At 38.0% G+C, this 21945-nt stretch overlaps 1 protein-coding gene across 1 annotated transcript in view; it reads right to left on the reverse strand.

The window, feature by feature from the left end:
* Nucleotides 1-21945, reverse strand: part of TF (transferrin) — a 294822-nt gene that overhangs the window by 129484 nt on the left and 143393 nt on the right. The gene's annotated exons all lie outside the window — the stretch shown is intronic.

Below are 21945 nucleotides of genomic sequence, written 5' to 3' on the forward strand. Positions count from 1 at the left end.
TCTCTCTCTCTCTCTCTCTCTCTCTCTCTCTCTGAAGCAGAGAGAGAGAGGATGAGCAGGAATATTTCCCTCAAGAACAGAACACTCTAGTCCCTCAAGAGGATATTGTTCAGGGCACAAGAACACATGTGCCCCAGAATCAGAAGAACCTGAATCAGGTCTCTGAAGTGAAACAAAAGAAGGATGAAACCTCCACTGATTTTCTTGAATTCTGGCTTAGATGTAACTGCTAATCCCTAGTCAGATAGTAGTAGAAAGCTCCAGAAAAATGGAAGATTGGGTGAATAATACATTAAAGGAGCTCTTCCAGAGAACTAAGGAAGGATAGAGCAATCATTTTGGAAGACCTTCAGAGGCTATATGTTATAGCTATGGAAAAATAGACCACTTGAAAGAGAATTGTTCCAAACAACAGAGAGAGCCAGAGATTCTCTCTCTCACAGAGACTGAAGACTCAAGGATGTCTAAGTGTGAGGCCATCTTGTTAGAGAGGAAGATGACCTAGTTCTGATATCAGATTATAATTTAAATTTTGCAAAGTTTCTATGGGGAACTCGGAAAGAAAATCATAAAGAGCAAAAGAAAACAGATAGAAGTGATAGACCAACTTAAAGTGAGGAAGAATTTGTCAAGAGTCCCACCTGCCTGGGTAAAGTGAACTTATTTATAGATGAATCCTCAAGAATCTTATATGGAAAAGGAAGGAAGGAATATGTTGTAATTGAGGAAAACAAAGAGACTCCAATGGATAGAGGCTGTCCTCCAGACACCTGATTAGCTCGACCTGTAAATTATACACATTCAACCAAGCTTTGAAGATGCTAGAAGAGAAAGGCCTGATTTCTAGCAAACAGAAAGAATTAGCTTATGTGGAGGTACTAAATCAAGTGCTAAAGAACTTGCTGAAGCCAGAACAGCTGGCAGGAGTCAACTAAGCCATTGCTTAGACAGTGACCAGAATCTTACTTGAGCACCATGTGCCAAGATATGGACTCATCAAGAATATTAATTCTGAGAATGAGATTTATTTTATATCCAAGATGTTAGAAAGATTAGCAAGAGCTTAAGATATTGATTGAGATTTGAATATCCCATGGTACCCTCTTTCCTTGGTGGAGAGAATGAATCCAAAGCTTAGAAAATGGTTTACCAAGCTGATAGTGAAAACTCAGATGCTATGGACCAAATGTCTTCCTTTGGCCTTACTGAAGATAAAGACAAAGCTTTGAGAGATAATAGGCTATCCTCCTATGCTGCTGAAGCCTAAAGACACAACTGTGAGAGAACTGCTGAATGAGGCTGTAGAGCCTCCTATTCCTAGGATCACTAATGGAGAATGCTTTCAAAGTTTATGCTGTTTATTATCTGTTTTTGTTGTTTGTAACCCTGTGTTGTCATGTCTACACAAAAAAAGGAGGGTTGGGAAAAGAAAAGTGAATTTGAGGTAAATCTGTTTCCCTCTGTCCCCTATCATTCTAGAAATTGGGAAAGCAGACAGACCAGATTATGTGTTTGAGAGATTCAAAAAGAAACATGTGAATTTTTGGACCTCTTAAACTTTAAGTCCATCTAACTAAGTGAAAAAGGAATTTTGCCCTCTACTCTTTTTTTTTAAACCCTTGTACTTCGGTGTATTGTCTCATAGGTGGAAGATTGGTAAGGGTGGGCAATGGGGGTTCAAGTGACTTGCCCAGGGTCACACAGCTGGGAAGTGGCTGAGGCCAGGTTTGAACCTAGGACCTCCTGTCTCTAGGCCTGACTCTCACTCCACTGAGCTACCCAGCTGCCCCCTGCCCCCTACTCTTAATAGAGAACAAAGGCAAAAAGATGTGTTCAACATTTTCCCTTTCCCCGTTTCGGCTGGCCACCAATTGGATAAGAGAAAAGATCAGAAGAAAAGAAAGGAGATTTGATCCCATGATTTTATTGGAATTTTACTTAAGGTTAATTTTTAAGGTTGATATATATTATTTCAGAAAATCACAAATGATTCTGAAATGTACCTGTGGAATTGTGTGAAATGACTGTAAAGTGGTTCATTGTTGAAAATTGTCTATCAGTTGTATACGATTCAAGATAAGTTTGATTCTGTACTTAATGATGAGAGAACTTAGTACTCACTGAGATTTGAAATTAACAATGGTTAGAGATTTGAATGTTTGGACATACTTAAAATGCTTATTATTTGAGTAAGCTAAACTTGAGAATTGACTGAATGTAATTAATAGCCAACCTGATGCAGAAATGGTTTTTACTATAAAGAAGCAGAAGAGAAGCAAACCCTTGATAAGTACTTTGCTGGCTGCTTAGTGAATATAAGGGTTTAATAAAATGAGTGTAAAGTGTATAAGAATTTAGGACCAGTTTAGAAGAAGAAAATGTGATATAATAAAGAGAAAATTCTGTATAATCTAAATTGGGGAATTACAAATGAGAATTTGGAGATGTTATTTTAATATATATATACTATTGAATTAAGCAACAAGTGAAAATGTAATGAACACTGGGAAAGAAATTTTAAATTCAGAAATGTGGAATGAAAAATATAACAAGAGTTTAGAATATTACTAAAAGGATTTATGAATTTGTAAACATTTGTTTTAACTGATTGAGATACATGAATTGTTACCAAAGTATGTACCTTGGGCAAGAATGATTTCATTGTTTAGGTATAAACATGTATTTAAATGCAATTTGTTAGAATGTAATTTTGTGTACACATAAATGATATACGAATTTATGCTGTGAACAAAATTAATATCTGAGTTGAATAGGATAAAACAATATATAAAATATATGATATATAAATTATGTATTTGAATGTTGCAATTTGATGAGAAAAATGATCAGAGCAATGGCTAAGGAAGAAGGAACTCCCAGATGTGGTATTTGGAGCCCCTGGGCAAATAATGTCCTTTTCAAAAACTATGATAGTGTTGATCTAATGCCTGTTCCCAGAGCAAGAGGTGGAAGGGTAAGAGAGGTGGTGGTTATATAGAAGAAGTGTTATATAGAAGAAAGACGGCAGTGCAGTGAGGCTGAGCTAAATGAGAACTTAATGAAAGTTTTGATTAAATCATTGGAAAGCAAATTTCTCTTGTTACTATTGTAATTTGAATTCTAAAGACACCCAATTCCCTAAAATTTCTGCTCCAAAAGGGACTCCCACAAACTCAAAGCAACTAACCTTCACAAATAGATTAGATGGGGCTGGGGAGCAAATCGTTAACATTAGAGAGCACATTTTTTTACTTCCAGAAAGCAATTCACTGGCAAGGCTTCCTCTTGCCCTGTTCTGCCAGAAAAAAAGACATGAATCTTAGCAAAAACTCCTGAGAACTAATGCCAAAGGGTATTCATGCTTAACTTTTTCATTCATTTATTTATTCATTCACTATGACATATATATGTAAATAAGGAAGACTTTTTTGAAGCATGCATGGGCTTTAAAAGAATGAATGAAGAAGTAGTGGTAATGGTATTAAAAAGAAGTTAGTCAAGCTACAACTGAAGGGGAGAAACAAGAATCTTGAGGGTGAAGGAACAAGGCAAAAAAGAAAATTATCCATTATGTTTTCCTACAAGAACAGCATAAGTTGGTTTTGTAAATCTCAAAATGCTATATAACTTTTATTTATTTATTTACAATCCTTACCTTCCATCTTAGTATATCTAATAACTAAATATTGATTCCAAGGCAGAAGAGGGATAAAAGCTGAGCAATTGGTTGTTAAATGATATGTGTTTTCTCCCCCTCATTTTCCAATTTTTTTGCCACAAGGAGTATGGCTATTAATTTTTTTGTACAACCCTTTTTTAAATTATCTCTTTGGGGTACAAACCTAGTAGTGGTATTGCTGGATCAAAGGTATAGTGGATCAAAGAGCATGTGTTCTTTAAAAACCCTTTGGGCATAATTCCAAATTGCCTTCCAGAATAGCTAGATCAATTCACAATTCCACCAGCAATGCATTAGTGTCCCAATTTTGCCACATCCCCTCCAATATTTATCTTTTTCCTTTGCTTCCATATTTGCCAATCGGCTAGGTATGAAGTGGTACCTTAGAATTGTTTTGATTTGCATTTCTCTAATCAGGAGGGATTTAGAACACTTTTTCATGTGCTTATTGACAGTTTTGATTTCCTCATCTGAAAACTGCCTATTCAAATCCCTTGACCATTTTTCAATTGGGAAATGACTTAATTTCTTGTATATTTGACTTAGTTCCCTATAAATTTGAGAAATTAGACCTTGTCAGAGTTTTTTGTTATAAATTTTTTTTCCAGTTTGTTGTTTCCCTTCCAATTTTGGTTGTATCAATTTTGTTTGTACAAAACATTTTTAATTTAATATAATTAAAATTATTCATTTTACATCTTGTAATGTTCTCTATCTCCTGCTTGGTCTTAAATTCCTTCCTTTCCCATAGATCTGACATGTATACTAGTCTATGTTCATCTAATTTGTTTATGATTTCCCTCTTTAAGTCATTTACCCACTTTGAGTTAATCTTGGTATAGGGTGTAAGAAGCTGATCTAAGCCTAATTTCTCCCATACTATTTTCCAATTTTCCAAGCAGATTTTGTCAAATAGTCAGTTTGTGTCCCCAAAACTGGGATTTTTGGATTTATCAAACACTACCTTGCTGAGGTCATTTACCTCAAGTCTATTCCATTGATCTACCCCTCTTATCTCTAAGCCAGTACCATATAGTTTTGATGATCACCCGCTTTATAGTATAGTTTGAGATCTAGTAACATTAGGCCTCCAACCTTCCCATTTTATTTCATTATTTCCCTTGATATTCTTGATCATTTGTTCTTCCAGATGAATTTTGTTATAATTTTTTCCAATTTTATAGAAAATTTTTGATAGTTTGATAGGTATGGCATTGAATATGTAAATTAATTTGGGTAGGATTGTCATTTTTATTATATTAGCTCATCCTATTCATGAGTAATTGATGTTTTTTCAATTATTTAGATCTAGTTTTATTTGTGTGGAAAGTGTTTTGTAGTTGTATTCATATAATTCCTGAGTTCGTCTTGGCAAATAGATTCCCAGATATTTTATATTGTCTAGAGTGATTTTAAATGGAGTTTCTCTTTCCAACTCTTGCTACTGAGTTTTGTTGGAAATATATAGAAATGCTGATGATTTATGTGGATTTATTTTGTACCCTGCAACTTTGCTGAAGTTGTTAATTACTTCCATTAACTTTTTAATTGATTTTCTTGGACTCTCTAAGTATAGCATCATATCGTCTGCAAAGAGTGATAGTTTAGTTTCCTCACTGCCTACTTTAATCCCTTCAATAACTTTTTCTTTTCTAACTGCTACTGCTAGCATTTCTAGTACAATATTAAATAGTAGTCGTTATAATGGGCATCCCTGCTTCACTCCTGATCTTATTGGAAATGCTTCTAATTAATCCCCATTGCAGATGATGCTTGCTGAGGATTTTAAATAAATAATGTTTATTATTTTGATGAAAGGCGTTTTAATTGCCATATTTTCTAGTGTTTTCAATAGCAATAGGTGTTGTATTTTGTCAAAGGCTTTTTCTACATTTATTGAGATAATCATGTGATTTCTATTAGGTTGGTTGTTGCTCTTGTCAATTACATGGATGGTTTTTCTAATAATTACATTCCTGGTATAAAATCCCACTTGTTCATAGTGAATAATTCTTGTGATAACTTGCTATAATCTTTTGGCTGGTATTTTATTTAACATTTTTGCATCTATGTCCATTAAATAGATTGGTCTATAGTTTTCCTTGTCTGTTTTTGGTCTTCCTGGTGTGGAAACCAGTATCATATTTGTGTCATAAAAAACATTTGGTAAGACTCCTTTCTCTGTTTATTTTGTCAAACAGTTTGTAGAATATTGGATTAGTTGTTCTTTAAATGTTTGATAGAATTGTGAATCCATCTGGCCTTAGGGATTTTTCTTAGTGAGTTCTTTGATGGCTTGTTCAATTTCTTTTTCTGATATGGAATTATTTAAGTATTCTCTTTCCTCTTTTGTTAATCTAGACAATTTATATTTTTGTAAATATTCATCCATTTCACCTAAATTGTCATATTGTCATATGATTAGGAAAATAGCTCTTAATAATTGTCTTAATTTTCTCTTCATTAGAAGTGAGATTGCCCTTTTCATTCATGATACTGTTGATTTGGTTCTCTTCTCTTTTTTAAAATTAGATTAACAAATACTTTATCTATTTTATTTGTTTTTTCAAAATACTAGCTCATACTCGTATTTATTAGTTCAATAGTTCTTTTACTTTCAATTTGATTAATTTCTCCTTTAATTTTTAGGATTTCTAATTTGATTTTCATCTGAAGATTTTAAAATTTGTTCTTTTTCTAGTTTTTTTTAGTTGCATACCCACTTCATTGATCTCTTTCTCTTTTTTGTTAATATAGACACTCAGGGATATAAATTTTCCTCTGAATACTGCTTTGGCTGTATTCCATAAATTTTGATATGTTGTCTCCTCATTGTCGTTCTCTTCAATGAAATCAGTAAGTGTTTCTATGATTTATTCCTTAACCCACCAGTTTTGGAGACTTAGGTTATTTAATTTCCAATTAATTTTTAATTTGCCTCTCCATGAACTCTTGCTAATTTTAATTTTTATGATATTATGATCTGGAAAAGTTGCATTTATTATTTCTGCTTTTCTGGATTTGTTTGTGATGTTTTTGTGCCCTAGTACAAAGTCAATCTTTGTATATGTACCATGTGCTGCTGAAAAGAAAATATATTCCTTTTTATCACTATTTACTTTTCTCCAGATATCAACTCTAATTTTTCTAAAATTTTGTTTACTTCTCTTACTTATTTTTTTAAATTAATCTAGATCTGATAGGGGAAGATTGAGGTCCCCAACCAGTATAGTTTTACTATTTCCTCCTTAAGCTTCAATAATTTCTCCTTTTTTGGTACATATATATTGAGTACTGAGATTTTTTTCATTGCCTATACTGCCTTTTATCAGGATGTAATTACTTTATCTCTTTTAATCAGATCTATTTTTGCTTTAGCTTTGTCAGAGATTATGATTGCTACTCCTCTCTTTTTTTTCTCAGTTGATGCCCAATAAATTCTTCTCCAGCTTCTTACCTTTACCCTGTGTGTGTGTCTACCCCTATAATTCTGGCTGTTCTTCCCTCTCTGAGCCAATTTCAGTGAGAGTAAGATTTAAGTATTATCTGTCATCATCCTCATCCTCCCCTTTTTGTAATAATATTTTTCCCCTCTATGTGCCTTTTTATGTGAAATAATTTACCCCATTTTACCTCTTCCTTCTCATTTTTTAGTACAATCCTCTTTTTTCCCTATTTTTTTTACATATCCTAAACAGCTTAAAGCCACACCTTGTGCCTATGTATATTTCTATCAACTAAGATAATGAAAACCATTTTTAAGAGTTACAGATAGCATTTTTTCACATAGGAATATATAATCAATTTGACCTTATTGAAGACCTTAAAATTTTTTTCTTTCTTATTTACCTTTTTATGGTTCTCTTGAATTTTGTATTTGGACATCAAACTTTGTTTAATTCTGGTCTTTTCTTCAGAAATGCTTGAAAATCTTTTTTATTAAAAGCCCATCCTTTCCCCTGAAAGTCAGTTTTGATGGGTAGTTAATTCTTGGTTATAGACACAGTTTTCTTTTCTTCCAGAATATCATATTCCAAATCTTGAAGTGCTTCAGTGTGGAAGCTGTCAGATCCTGTGTAATCCTGACTGGGGCTCCATGATATCTGAATTGTTTCTTTCTGGAAGCTTTACAGTATTTTTTTAAACCCTTCCATCTTGGAATCATTACTGTGTATTGGTTTCAAGACAGAAGAGTGGTAAGGGCTAGGAAATGGGGGTTAAGTGACTTGCCCAGGGTCACACAGCTAGGAAGTGTCTGAGGCCTGATTTGAGCCCAGGACCTCCCGATCTCTGGGCCTGACTCTCGATCCACTGAGCCACCTAGCTTCCCCCAGCTTGCAGTATTTTCTCCTTGGCCTATAAATTCTTGAATTTGGCTGAAGCATTCCTGGGAGTTGTCATTTGGAGATTTGATGAAGGGGGTGATCTGTGAATTTTTTTAATGTCTATTTTGCCCTCTTGTTCAAGAATATCCAGGGTGGTTTCTTTGATAATTTCTTGTAATATGATGTCTGAGCAATTTTTTTTGGTCATGGCTTTCAGGTAGTCCAATAATTCTCCAGTAAGTCTCTCCTGGATCTATTTTCTATGTCAGTTTTTTTCAATGAGAAATGTCATGTTTTCTTCTATTTTTTCATTCTTTTGGTTTTATTATTTCTTAAAGTCTGATAAAATCATTAATTTCTACTTGCCCAATTCTAGTTTTTAAAAACTGATTTTCATCCATAATCTTTTTATTCTCTTTTTCTATTGGTCTATTATGCTTTTCTGGAATTCTTTTGATCAATGGACTTCTTTGCCTGTTCTTCCAGCAGGTCAATACTGGTTTTTAATCTGCTTATTACTTCATTTGATTTCTGTGTCTCTTTTTCCATTTGGCCAACTTTACCATTTAAGCTGTTAGTTTTCACATTACTTTCATTTCTTTTCCCACTTTTCTTGAGTTCCTCCAGAACTTGTAACCAGTTTCCTTTTTTTTTTTTTTTTGGAGATTTTGCATGTGTTTTCTTGTTTCTCATCCTCTTCTGATGCTTCTGGATTTTGCTCTTTTTCTACATAGAAATTTTCTAGGGTCAAGAACTTTTTATGCTGCTGTTTACTCATTTTCCCATGTGAGGACTAGAGTCTTGCAAGTTGACTGTTATTTCTATCTTAGCTTCTGGCTCACAGGGCTTTGCCTTCACTTCCCTTTAAGAAGCCCAGGGAATGAACACAGTACTATAGAGCTCTGACCCTTACCTCTAGGACCCGGGATTTCCAGGGGTAGGTCTTCAGTGTTTTTCTGTTGGTATAACCTCCTTCTCAGTGTTTTGCTCAGTTCCCTGCCACTGCTGCCACTGCTGCCGCCGCTGCTGCTGCTACTGCTGCTGAGTGAATCCAGTGCTATTAAGCTTCAAATCTCACTATCAGGGCTTGGAACCTCCAGGGGTAGGTCTGTGGTGCTTTTTCTTTGGTGTAGCCTGCCTCCTAGAATTCAAAGGTTGTCCAGGTCCTGGCTCTCTGCCTCTGGCACAGTAGATGGGGGAGGATGATCAGCCTTCACCTTTCTTTGTGCAATTTTGCCCCCTTATAATGTGGAAATCTCTTACTGCCTACCTTTCACAGTGTCCAGGGGGAGAGTCTCTTTGCTTGTCCTGATTTGACTTCTGTTCTTTTGAGATGTTTTTTAAAGATTGATTTAGAAGGATATTCAGAGCAGCTTTAGGATTTCCTTGCTACTATGCCACCATCTTGGCTCTTCCCGCTAGCAAGGAAAGATTTGATCCCAGATTTCTCTGACTTCAAAAACAAGCAATATTTTTCACTATGTTACTTGACCTCTCACTCTAGAGTTAAAAACTCAGTAATTTTATGCTAGACAAAAAGTGAGTTCTCTGTGGAAAGGGCCTGGGGTCAGTGGGTGAGAGGTGCAGAGCTTGAGAGTGGGGACACAGGTATCCAATTGGTTAGAACCAACATGATATTTGGTTGTTAGTATAGCTTTCAGACAGAGCAACTTGTTCAGTGGGACCAGCAATATAACCTGTCTTTCCACATCCATCTAAACTGGCTGGTCTCTTAGAGATGGGTGGGGCAACTCTGACTGCTAGTAGACAAAGGACAATCAGTATTTTATGATGTCAGTGACAACTCAGGTCCCTCACCTGGCTTAAGGCACCTAAAGACTCAGTCTAACTATAGGTATCTAAGGAAGCATCTCTAGCTTTCTCTGCATCATAGGACACAGACTTCTCAGGACAGAGTGCTATTTTTTCTTAATATACTGATCGTACTTTTAGTAATTCTATTTTTGTATCTGAGGATTTAGTCCCTTTGCTTTCCTCTCTTGGGAAAGCTTGTTTGCTACCAAGGACAAAAAAAATTGAGAAAGGATTATCAACTCCTGATCTTCATAACCTGTTTCCAGATCTTCTTGAAGTTCTTACTGGTAAGAGGTCTTGTAGTGCTCACTCTGTGTATTAGGAAGAATTTTTTTTCAGGTATAAAAATGATAAAATTCTCTCCCCAGAGATGGGAATAGGAAAGGTCTATCTGTGCTCAACAGAGAAAAGAGCACAATTATCAGGTCCTCTGGCTTCAGTTCTTAGGAAATGCCAAGTAGCTCTGCAAATCAAGATCAAGGAGCCCTTGTTAATACCTCAGCAGCCAGGCACCTGAGAAGTAGGTGCAAGGGTCTGTAGATATGGAAGGATTTAGAAAAGATTTCCTGACTTTCTAGAATCAAGGGAACAACAGATGGAATTAAAAATCCTGCATTTGGCTCAAATGCTACATGTGTGACCTTGGGCAAGTCACTTAGCATTGACATTTTATATCTGTAAAATGGGAGGGTAGTGAAGTAAAGATAGTTTATTCAATTTGGAGTCAGGAAGACCTGGGTTCTTTATAACTAAGACAATATTCTGTTTGTTCATAATAACACTGAACAAGCTCATTAACTTCTCTGTGCCTTGGTTTCCTCATCTGTAAAATGAGGGGACTATATTCAGTGGCCTCTAACATCTTTTCTAGTTCTAAGCTGAAGTAATCCAGATCATTGTTAAACTTGATTGTTATATTCCAAAATGATTTCTAAGGATTCCCAGTAATTTTTGCTACCCCCCCAAATCACCATTTATAACAAAATCTTTAAAAAGAAATAGCAGCTTTATGTATATTATAAAGATAGTGGGTTAGCAAGTAAGGGGAGGAGAGATTATATCTTAAAACAAACCTTAAAGTCCAAAAAATAATTCTAATAATTAAGTTTTCATTCCCACTGATATCGTGTGAAGACATTCAAGTAAAGCTTAATTGAGAGATTTCTAAACAGACATCATGGGGTAGCTAGGTGGCACAGTAGATAGAGTGCCAAGCCTGGAGTCAGGAAGACTAGTCTTCCTGAGTTCAAATCTGACTTTAGACACTTACTAGCTATATGAACCTGGACATATCACTTAACCCCTAGTTGCCTGGCCCTTACCACTCTTCTGCCTTAGAGTATCAGTTCTAAAACAGAAAATGGGATTTTGGTTTTTTTAATGAGCTGGAGAAGTAAATGGGAAACCATTCCAGTATCTTTGCCAAGAAAACCTCAAATGGGGTTTTCAGACACAACTGAAAAATGATTGAATGAAAAACCACCACAACAAACAGACATCATAAAATAAAATCTTTTGGAGTTAATGTCTGACTCATATGGGCAGTATTATATTTCCCAGAGGCTGCCCCTAGTCACCATAAGTCAAAATTCACTTTGATATGATCATTGTTATATATATGAAGGCTCTTTGCCAAGGTAGATACTAACAATGTCAAAGAAGCATCCTGGGGAGAAATGTCAGAAAGGAATATGTTCAAGAAGTATTTATAAAGCATCTTCTTTGTATTTGTGTGCCCCGGCAGTGTGCTGGATGATGTAAATACAAAAGAAAAAAGAAAAAACCCCAAACCCAAAAACAGTGTCTTCAAGAAGCTTAAATTTGGGGGTAGCCGGGTAGCTCAGTGGATTGAGAGCCAGGCCTAGAGACGGGAGGTCCTAGGTTCAAATCTGGCCTCAGATACTTCCCAGCTGTGTGACCCTGGGCAAGTCACTTGATTCCCATTGCCTACCCTTACCTCTCTTCTGCCTTGGAGCTCACAGTATTGACTCCAAAATGGAAGGTAAGGGTTTAAAAAAAAAGCTTAAATTCTATTGCTGGAGTTTTTATCCTGGGATTTGTGAATTTGTTATGTGGTTTTTTTCCAGATTACATATTGATACAATTTTTAATAATCATTTTTTGACATTTTGTGATCTATGTTCTCTCCCTCTCTTCTACCCCTCCCCCAAGACAGAAGATAATATGATATAGGTCATATGTTATCATACAATATGTATTTCTATGCTTGTCATGTTATGAAAGAAGCTATATCACTTACCTTAGAGAAAAATTCATTGAGAAAATAAAGTGAAGAATGGTATGCTTCAATCTGTGAACTTGTTTTTTCAACATTCCAATAATTGCATTTCAACATAATTGATTTCCTTTGGGGAAAAAAACTCATTTTACCCACTTAAAAACATTATATTGAGAAGGGGTCCACAGCTTTCTCCAGATCACCAAAACAGAGGGGTCCAGGACACCAAAAAAGATAAAGAACTACATGCATTAGAACTCTCTGAACAGAGGGGTCACATGATTAGACTCATCTGCTTTCTGGTATCATTTTGATAGATGTATGTTGAATGAACTAGATGTAAGAGAAAAGACTCTGTGGGTTGGATCAGAACCACCAAAGTAGTCCTGCTAAAGATGTCTACAGGAGAACATCTACTTTTCCAGGCTTCCCAGGAGATGGTGGTCTCAGGAAGAACTCAAGAGGAAGAGACTGATTTATTCACTCAGTTTTTCTGCAGACTTTCTCTTGGCCTCTGCTCAGATCTTCACTGCTTTTTCCATTATGCAAATGGTCAACATCATTTTGGTGATCTCTTCGTTTATGTTGTTGTACTTATTGTGTATGCTTTTTTCTTTGTTCTGGCTTATTTCATCAGTTTATATACATTTTCTTCATGTTCTTATTTTCACATATTCATGTTTTCTTTGTCCACTGGCATTCTGTTACATTCATATACTGTAGTTTTTTGGGTTTTTTGTTTTTGTTTTTGTTTTTTTTTGTTACTACCCAGGCAATTGGCATTGTTCTTTGGTTAAAAAAAAAAAAAAGAATCATTATGAGCATTTTGGTATATGTCGACCTTTGTTTCATTTACTTCCTCAAGGTACTAATTTATACCCACTAAAGCAGTGATGACACTATGGCACAGTGCCAAACATGGCACTAAGAGTGCTCTCTGTGGGCACACAACTGCCCTGCCCACCCCCAGAGTTCATTACTAGAAAGGCAGAGGGACTCAGGTGGAGCTGCTCCCCTCCCACTCTCCACCTTTCACATCCCCCGCCCCTCTGCCCAGCAACCAATAGGAGCACACGGGGTAAGTGGGTGGCTCACAGGGAGGAAAGGAGAAAGGAAGGGAGAAAGGAAGGAAGGAAGGAAGGAAGGAAGGAAGGAAGGAAGGAAGGAAGGAAGGAAGGAAGGAAGGAAGGAAGGAAGGAAGGAAGGAAGGAAGGAAGGGTCCAGGCAAGATAGGGTCCATTTTCATGGCAGCCTGCTATTTCATGACTTTTGCTAAACCGTGAAATCTATAAATTCATGAACACAAGAAAATTGAAATTTTCTCATACTTTGTTAAATGTTAGGAATGGTTACTTGGCATTATTTTGACTCTTGTAGCTAAATTCACTGAAAGTTTAGTAGGAACATAAACCACAGAGTATATTATAATCAGAAAATAATGATATCCAAATGGCATAAAGTGAATAAATCAGGACTCTCTCTACTTTGGTCTAAGTTGGTAAATTATGGTTTTTTAAAAAATAATGATAAAGTTGCTGAAGTACATATAGTATCCATTTTATATGCCATATTCAAAGAGGGAAAGAATAAAATTAAGAAATACTGATTAAAAAAAGGAGGGGGAGGGATGTTAGAGCCAGAGTTATTGCCACATATTTGTTAATAAATTATTTCCTTCCCAGGAAATCCTTTAGTAACCACATGGGGAGAAGACCAAGAATATTTCCCAAAGGTGAGAACTTTGTATTTCAGTGATGTCATATGTACCCCCACCCCCTCAATATTCACACACATCATTCTTTTTGACCATTTTTTGGCATATTCATCCAACCCATCATGATTCTATGTATTCTGGGAACCAACGAGATGCAGTTAAGTATAAAGAATATTCAGCTAAAAATCACAAGATCTGTTGCCTAATCCTGCCATGGCTACCTTATTACTCATGTAGCCTTGGCCTAAGCTACTTTAAGAACTCTAGGAGGCAGGTGGGTGGCTCAGTGGATTGAGAGTCAGGCCTAGAGATGGGAGGTCCTAGGTTCAAACCTGGCCTCAGACACTTCCCAGCTGTGTGACCCTGGGCAAGTCACTTGACCCCTATTATCCACCCTTACCACTCTTCCACCTATAAGCCAATACACAGAAGTTAAGGGTTTAAAAAAAAAACTCTGAATTTTGATTTCCTATATTTTGGTCCTGGATGTCCATCTTTTTGCTAGCCTTTGGGCAAATCATTTATCTCTTTGTGTCTCATTTATCCTCATTTACAAAATAAGAATTATATTCACACACTGCCTAAAAGGGTTGTTGTCAACAAATCTTGAGTTCAAATCTGGCCTTAGAAACTTACTAGCCATGTGACACTGAGAAAATCACTTAATTTCTGTTTGTCTCAGTTTACTCATCTGTAAAATGGGGGAAAAAATATCACATCTCCCAGGACTATTGTGAGGATGAGATGAGACTATACTTGTACAACACTTTGCAAACCGTGCAGCATCTATACAGATGTTACCTATTATTTTGCATTATCACTTTATAAAAAAGTTTAAGAATAGCACTTATACAAATACAATCTCTTTCTTCATCAGTCATACATGATTAATGATATCTACCTTACAAACCGTGTGAGCTTCTGGATCTAACTGTCAAGTGCTATGGAGATGTTAGTTGTTATTAGCTTAGAAAATCCCAATTAGTCCATTACCTTTTCTTTTCTATGCTTCTTCCCAAAATGTTGCACATGTAAGAAGTATTTGGCTACTCCCATTCACCCAGTGTCTTCTTTGTCAGCAGAATTGGTCCAGTTCCCTCAAAATAGCCTCTATCACAAGGCTTCATCAGTGCTGTTACCATGTCCCCCACACCGGATTTCACCATTCTGGGAAAAAGAATACCAGTCAAGGGCTGAACTGATGTCGCTCCTCAACCAACCTCCTCGTAGCCCTCAGGCACCACATTGTTCCTACCAGAGGAATACTCAAGGACGGTCTCCACCTTGGCTCAAAAATCCAGCCTTCCATTCTAAGATGCCCCAACTTCATCCCAGAGTAATGGCAGTGCCATTGCCCCATCTTCATCACCTGGCTAAGCCATCCCCTCATCACAAGCATCCTACAGTGGCTCCAGTCTTGCCTCAACCTCGGACTGATATCCCAACCAGAAAAACAACTGCAACTTTGACTCCCATTGAACAACGTCTCATACCTCCTTTGGGTTCCAAAAACCACCTTGAATCTTCTTTGGATTCTGACCACCGGTTGGAGACTCTTTCAAGCTCTGAACACCTTCCCAAGATTTTCCCAGCCTGTGACCATTCAGTTATTGAGGATATTACACATCTCAACCAGAAGGACCCAACTCCACCTTTCCTTGACCACCAGACTAAGGTTTCCTTTCGTGAAAGACCCAGATCCAGGCCTAGTATGGTAGGCAGCATAGTCTCTGACACCCAAACGGCAAACATTAAGCCTTTGTTAAGAACCCCCACACCTCCGGTCAGAGTTTTGCCAAAACCTAAGCGTCGGATCAAGGCTGCTAATGCACTGTTAGGACTTTTCAACATAGACCCTGTACTTCAACCAATTGCAAAATCATTACCTTGTCCCATCTGGACCAGGGCCCCAAATTTCAGAACATCAGTCATAGACTACTGGGTCCATTCCCAAGCTCTGAAGGAAGCCCAACCATCCAGGGACACATTATCCCTTTTACAATGCCTAAACCACCAACCTGGACCACTTGCTGCATCTACAACACATTTGAGTCAGAGAAACCAGTCTACAACTGTATGTAGATACAATCCTCACCTGCTACGTAGGCCAACCCCTATTGCTCATGTCTCAGTTCAAACTGATCATGACAACTGGGAAAATAGGCTGCTGAGAAAGTACCTCCTGGAATCATGTCCCTGTAGTCCTGTACTGGAGTCTCTAACGACAACATCAGAGTCTACAGCTAGAACACCAGAGCCTACAGCTACAATACCAGAGTCTACAGTTGGAACACTAGAGTCTACAGTTACAATACCAGAGTCTACAGTTACAATACCAGAGTCTACAGTTACAATACCAGAGTCTACAGTTACAATACCAGAGCCTACATTTACAACACCAGAGCCTACATCTATGAAACCAGAGCCTACAGCTATAACACCAGAGACTACAGCTAAGACACCAGAGCCTGCAGCTACAATACCAGAGACTACAGCTAAGACACCAGAGCCTACAGCAGCAATACCAGAGCCTACAGCTATGACACCAGAGCCTGCAGCTAAAATACCACAGCCTACAGCTATAACACCAGAGTCCACAGCTACAACATCAAAGCGTTCCATTCATGTTTCAGTTAACACTGACAAAGAGCCCTCAGAAGTGGTGTCCCAAGAAATAGATGACCAGGACATATCTCAATCCAATTCTGTTCCAGAAACTGACTCAGTACCAGAGCCTGCTGTCAATGTCTCCATCCAAACAGATCAAATCCCCTGGGAAGCAATGTTCCCAGAAACAGACTTGCAGGAAATATTTTCATCCAGTCCTGAACCAGATACTGACACAACAACACGAGAACCTGCCATCAATGTCTCTGTCCAAACAGAGTTAACAGACTCCTGGGAAATAATATCCTCAGAGACAGATGAGGATGAAATCAGTCTAACAGACCAGGATGACAGGATAGCTCTACGAGGCTTAAGCTCCCAGGATGCTACTCTATCTAGCCCTCAGCAGTGGACCACACCTCCACCCACCCCTGACCCCTGGGCCGAGGATATGCCAAACACCAATGCCCTGGTCATATTTCATCCAGAACTAAAACAATGGGAAGCAATTCCCCAGAAAACAGATCAGCTGGCTATGGTTTCGCTCAGGCCAGACCTGATCATTGAGGCTATATCAGAGCCCATTGCCTATGAGTCAGTTCCAATAAAACAAAATGACTGGGAAACAACACCTCCAATCCTACTAGGAATATCTGATCACCAGGGAATAATAACAGAAGAAAATTATGAGATAACACCTCCTCTGGACTTAATTGACCAGGATATAGTGCTTACTACCCCTACCAAGGCAACCACACCTCTGCCTAGCCCTGAGCAGCAAACTGAGAATATATACAATCTTGATGCACAGGCTATACTTGATCAGAATTTAGAACAATGGGCAACACAATCAGAGGAAACAGATCTTATGGAAAAGTCAGAGACTGAGTATACACCAGATCTCACTGATCATATCTCAGATGTGACTGAGGAAGAAACTTTTGAAATCATAGATATATTGCCACTGAGAATAGAGTTTGAGGAAACAAATGAAATAGTTGAGGATCACTGGGCAATATTTCTTCCCCTGGACAGCAATGATGAAGAAAATCTTCTATCTGGGCCTGACCACTCCTCAGCCACACTTCTCATATCATCTTTCAGCTCTGACCAGAAGCAAGACTCTGAGGATACCCCAAGTGACATTGCCCAAGACTTAGTTCAAATAGAACAAGAGTATGAAGAAACATCATCACCAAGAACAGAACTAGAGGCCACAATTCTAATGGGCCAGGATGATGGGGCAACGCCTTCAGTGGACTTAGACCCTGAAAACCCAGCTCAACTTGTCCTTGAACTCCAGTTCACACCTCCACCCAGCCCTGACCAGCAGCCTGAAGATATACTAGATCCCAGTGACCAGGTGTCACTTCAGCCAGAATCTGAACATTCTAACCCAATGTCACCAGAAATAGAGCTTCAAGAGCTCATTGTAGAAGAAGAGGATCAAAAGGTAACAGCACCAATGAGCTTAGATCACAAGGTGGAAATTATTGTATCTAGCCCTGATCACTGTGCAACACCTCCTTCAAGCCCTGAGAAACAGTCAGAAGCTATTCTGGATCTCAGTATCCAGGGTACATCTCCAACTGATACAGAGTACTCAGCAAAATTGTCTGAAGGTCAAGAGCAGATCACATCTCTTCCTAGCCCTAAACCCTCAGTCATTCCTCCAGCTGTCTTAGAAAACCAGGCTAAAGCTGGAGAAAACCCCATCAACCTGGCAAGTACAGTGCCAGCAAGTTTAGATCATGATAAAACAATTCCTCCAAACCCTGAGAAGACCACATCACCACCAAGTCCCAATCACCAGACTGAACCTCCAACAGGCCATGACCACCACCCTGAGATTAAGCTGAGCTATGCCCGCCGAGATGAGGTTGGATCAGGGTTACAACATCAGTCCCAAACTGTGCAAAAGAGACAGGCTAAATTACGTTTAAATTATATCAAACCATACACCATCGAGGGGGGAACTGTCTCTGACAAAATTGTTCATGCTATCATTAATTCCATCCCTCAGGAAAGAATAAAAAATGACATCTCTAAGAAGATTCTCCTGCCTATGAGTCTTGACAGATATAGCCCATGTGAATACATGGTTTGTTTAATTTGTGCTTCCTGGATCCCAGATGGCTGTCCACATGAAGGGATGAAATACCCATGTGAAGCCCAGTTGCTGGTTACACCAATACCTACATCCATGTCTGAGGAGTTGATTAATGTGACATTTTCTCTCAAATGTCCCCAGGCAACAGCCTCTGCCCTTTTTTGCACCTCAGATATCCCCCGTAGAAATTTGAAAAAGTCACCAGAAGACACAGGATCATCTTACTCAGAACCTGTGGCCACTATTAATGCAAGACCAAAGTGGCTTCACTTCATACTAAGCAAGTCTCTCCCACAAGGGAAGAAAGACATCTCTAGAAGCCCAGAGCCATCCACAGACAAGGTCTTCGAAGAAGGAAGAGATGGGGAGAAAGGCAGGATACATCGGACAACTTTCAGATCTCTACTGGAGAGATTTCAATGGAGGTTAAAGGGAAACTAAATGTCTATCTTTATCTTTGAAAGAAATTGAGATCCCCCTGTGTATTTTTAAAATTTGTGTCTAATTTTGAGTCTCAATTGTTATTTTAGGTGTTAAAAAGAGATGATAAGCCTGTCTCTTCTTTTCATTTCAAGAGGGAGACAAAGATTATAGAGAGAATAAATTATCCATGTCCTCTCCTTCTCATCCTCTAGCCTATGGAGTCTCTGTGGTAAACATGGGGAAACGTGGACAATAATCACAAAGGGTGGGCATGCATGGATGGGTTCCAACCTGTGTTTTTGGTGGAAGTATCCAAATCAATGAGATCACCTGTGTATTTGAATTTTGAGCCAGACTATATGCAGAATAATGGCTCCCCATAGACCTCCAAAAAATCCATTCTTTGCTTTCTTCACACTTACAGAAATTTAGTAAATGTTTTTCTAGGTTAAAATACAACTATATGTATAATCTACAAACCTCTTTATCCTAACTCAACTTCATCACCTAAAATCCTACCTTCAAAAAACCACATACATTACAAAGTCACAGGATTTTATAGCTGGGAAAGAGACCTCAGTAAATTTCTAATCCATTTCTTTCCACAGAACTCTCCACTACAATATATTCCAAAATTGGTCTGTTGAAGGACATCCAAGGAAATTAGAACCTATAACCTTATATGACGACTCATTCTACTTTTGTAGAGTTGTAATAATTAGTTTTCCTTTGCATCAAAACTCTTATTTGGGAACACAGTAGATAAAATGCCAGACCTGGAGTTAGAGGCACCTAGGTTCAAATCTGGCCTCAGCTTCTTCCTAGCTGTGTGAACATAGGCTAGTCATTTTACCTCTATTGCCTTTCCTTTATTGCTCTTCTGCCTTAGAATGGCTATTGAGTCTAAGACAGAGGTAAGGGTTTTTGTGTGTTTTTTTAAATTTTTAAAGACTATTTGGCTTTGAATTCCACTCTTTACTCCTGTTTTTGCCCTCTTGGGAATAATCAGAACAAGACAAATCTCTCTTCCAATATTTGAAGAAAGCTTTTATAAATCATTCCCCCAACACCTGGGTCCTGTCTTCTCTTGTCCAGTCTAAACATTCTCAGTTCCTTCATTCAGTCTTCACATGGAACAGACTCAAGTTGCTTCAATCATCCTGGTTATCTTCTTTGGGACATTTTCAAGGTTACCTATTTCCTTCTTAATGTAAGAGGTAAAATTATGAGACTGGCTGTAAATTAATAATTTTATTAATCAAAAAGTAGTAGAGGAAAAATATGGAAAGGAGAGAGATATATAGATTACTTTCCTTATTGCTCCATTTAGCTTACTATTCTGTGCCTGCCATTAGGGCCCCCTAGCCTTGCTCACAGGGAAGTCCAGCCAGCAACAAACATGGAAGAGAAGATTGCAGAAATCCACTCTTGCCTCAGTTTATCAAACCTTTTCTCCGCCCACTAACTCTCACACATCACATCTCAGGAGCCAAGCTGTGGCTTTCTGTTAGGTGGTTCAGGCCAAGGGACAGTGCAGGGGATATCCCCCACCCCTATCCCATCATCTCTTGATGTTATTGCTGCCATTCTATCTTTGTGCCTTGCTACCAGGTCAAATAGTCAGTAGTCAGTAGATGAGGTCACTTGCGTGATCCCAGAAAAGGGGAGGAGAATAAATTTCCTTTTCACACTAAATTGTGGTACCCAGAACTGAACCCTGTATATTACAAGATGTAGACTGACCAGAGTAGAGTCCAACAGGAAAAATCATTTTTCATGAAAGCTATGTTTCTCTGAATTCAGTACAAGATAATATTCATTTTTTGGCTATCTTATCAAACTTTTAGGCCAGCTAGGTGGTGCAGTAGATGAAGCAGTGGACCTAGAGTCAGGAAGACTTGAGTTCAAATATGACCTTAGATACTATCTGTGTGAACCTCTACAAGTTACTTCACCCCATTTGCCTCAGTTTTCTCATCTGTAAAATGAGCAGGAGGAAGGAAATAGCAAACCCCTCTAGTATCTTTGCCAAGAAAATCCCATTTGGGATCATAAAGAGTCAGGCATGACTGAAATTACTGAACAAAAAAATCATATTGTTAACCCATGTTGAGTTTGTAGTCCCCTAAAATCCTTTAGATCTTCTTTATATTTTGACAAACTATTCTCTAATCATGCCTTTCCCATCCTATGTTGTTAAAGTGGAATTCTTGAACCTAAGAGTAAGGATTTATTCATATTTGTCCTTATTAAATTTCATCTTATTAGATTTTGCAGCATGTTGTAGCCTGTCAAGTTCTTTTTGGACCTTGAAATATCATCCAGTATGCCAGTCATCCTTCTCAGCTTCAGATATCTAAAAGTTTGATACAAATGCCACCTATGCCTTTGTGCAAGCCACTGTCAAAAGTAGTGACCAGCACAGGGCCAAGTATAGAGCCCTGGAACACTAAACTGGACCAAGTTCAATTCGTTTTCAATTCATTAAGTGCCACTATGTGCCAACCACCATGCCAGAAGCTAGAAATACAAAGAAGAAGAAAAAAAGACAGTCCCTGCCCTTAAGGAGCTTACAATTTAATGAGGAAAGAATATATATGGAAGTTGAAAGGGTAGAAGGACCCAGATGACACTGCTGCAAAGTATGTCAAATTGACTTTTGTTATATTCAAAGAGGTCACTAACTCTATTTGATGTAGTAGAAGATGATGTACAGAGAGGATAGGATGGTACTTCTCCTTTATAACAGTTGCCCAGGCAGGCTCCTTCAGGTCAAAGTGGTTTATCCCTTCACGACCCACCTGGGGTTAATTGATATTATTAAATTGGGCTCTTCAGCTGGAATAACATTGGTAATGTGACTGCGTTGACTCCCTTCCCAAATAAGCTTTGGAAACCAATTTGGGAAGTAAACTTTATATATATTTGATAAGAAGGATAAGGGTAAAGGAATAAGGTATTAGGAGACCCTACTTAAATTGCTACTAATGAAACTCTAACTGCTGGCAATGAAGAATCAAATGATAGCTTCCC

This window comes from Gracilinanus agilis, chromosome 3 (genome assembly GCF_016433145.1).
Source record: "Gracilinanus agilis isolate LMUSP501 chromosome 3, AgileGrace, whole genome shotgun sequence".
In the NCBI taxonomy this organism is placed as follows: Eukaryota; Metazoa; Chordata; class Mammalia; order Didelphimorphia; family Didelphidae; genus Gracilinanus; species Gracilinanus agilis.